We start from the raw sequence: 1,249 nt of genomic DNA, 5'->3' as shown, positions 1-1,249 counted from the left end.
AAAAAGATGAACATGGGATGTACTCACTCATAATTGGGTTCTAGCCATAAATAAAGGACATCGAGCCTATAATTCGTAAAAATCCTAGAGAAGCTATATAAGAAGGTGAACCCAAAGAAAAATATATAGTTATCCTCCTGGATACTGGAAGTAGACAAGATTGCCGGACAAAAAATGGGAACATAGGGGTGGGGTGGGATGGGGGAGGGGCGATGGGGCGAGAATAGTGTGAAGTGGAGGATGGGAAGAGCTTGGGGGAATAGGATGTTTGGGATATAGGAAGGGAGGATATGGGAACAAGGAATTATATATCTTACTTAAGGGAGCCATTCTAGGGTTGGCAGAGACTTGACTCTAGAGGGGTTCCCAGGTGTCCAGAGGATGCCCCCAGCTAGGTCCTTGGGCAGCTGAGGAGAGGGTGCCAGAAATGTCCAGATCCTATTGCCATACTCATGAATATCTTGCATATCACCATAGAACCTTCACCTGGCATTGGATGGAGAAAATGACGGAGCCCCACATAGGAGCACCGGACTGAGCTCCCAAGGTCCCGATGAGGAGCAAAAGGAGGGAGATCATGAGCAAGGAAGTCAGGACCGTGAGGAGTGAATTTGCCCATTGAGATGGTGGGACAGATCTAACGGGAGACCACCAAGTCCAGTTGGAATGGAACTGATGGAACAGGGGACCAAACCGGGCTCTCTGAGTGTGGCTGATGGTGGAGGAGGACTGAGAAACCAGGGACAACGGCAATGAATGTGGGCTCTACAGCATGGACGGGCTCACTGTGAGCCTTAACCTTCACCTGGCGATGGATGGAGATAGAGACAGAGCCCCACATTGGAGCACCGGACTGAGCTCCCAAAGTTCTGATGAGGAGCAGAAGGAGAGAGATCATGAGAAAGAAAGTCAGAACCAGGAGGGATGCATTCACCCACTGAGACGGCAGGACAGAACTAATGGGAGACCACCAAGTCCACTTGGAATGGGACTGATGGAACATGCGACCAAATCGGACTCTCTGAAAGTGGCTAATGGTGGAGGCTGACCGAGGAGCCAAGGACAATGGCAATGGGCTTGGTCTCTACGACATGGATGGGCTCTGTGTGAGCCTTGTCAGTTTGGTTGCTCACCTTCCTGGACCTGGAGGGAGTTGGGAGGACCTTGGACTCAGCATGGTGTGGAGAACCCTGATGGCTCTTTGGCCGGGAGAGGGAGGGAGTGGGGGTATGGGTGGAGGGGAGGGGAG

Source organism: Arvicola amphibius, chromosome 12, assembly GCF_903992535.2.
Source record: "Arvicola amphibius chromosome 12, mArvAmp1.2, whole genome shotgun sequence".
NCBI lineage: Eukaryota > Metazoa > Chordata > Mammalia > Rodentia > Cricetidae > Arvicola > Arvicola amphibius.
This window is presented reverse-complemented; position numbering follows the sequence as displayed.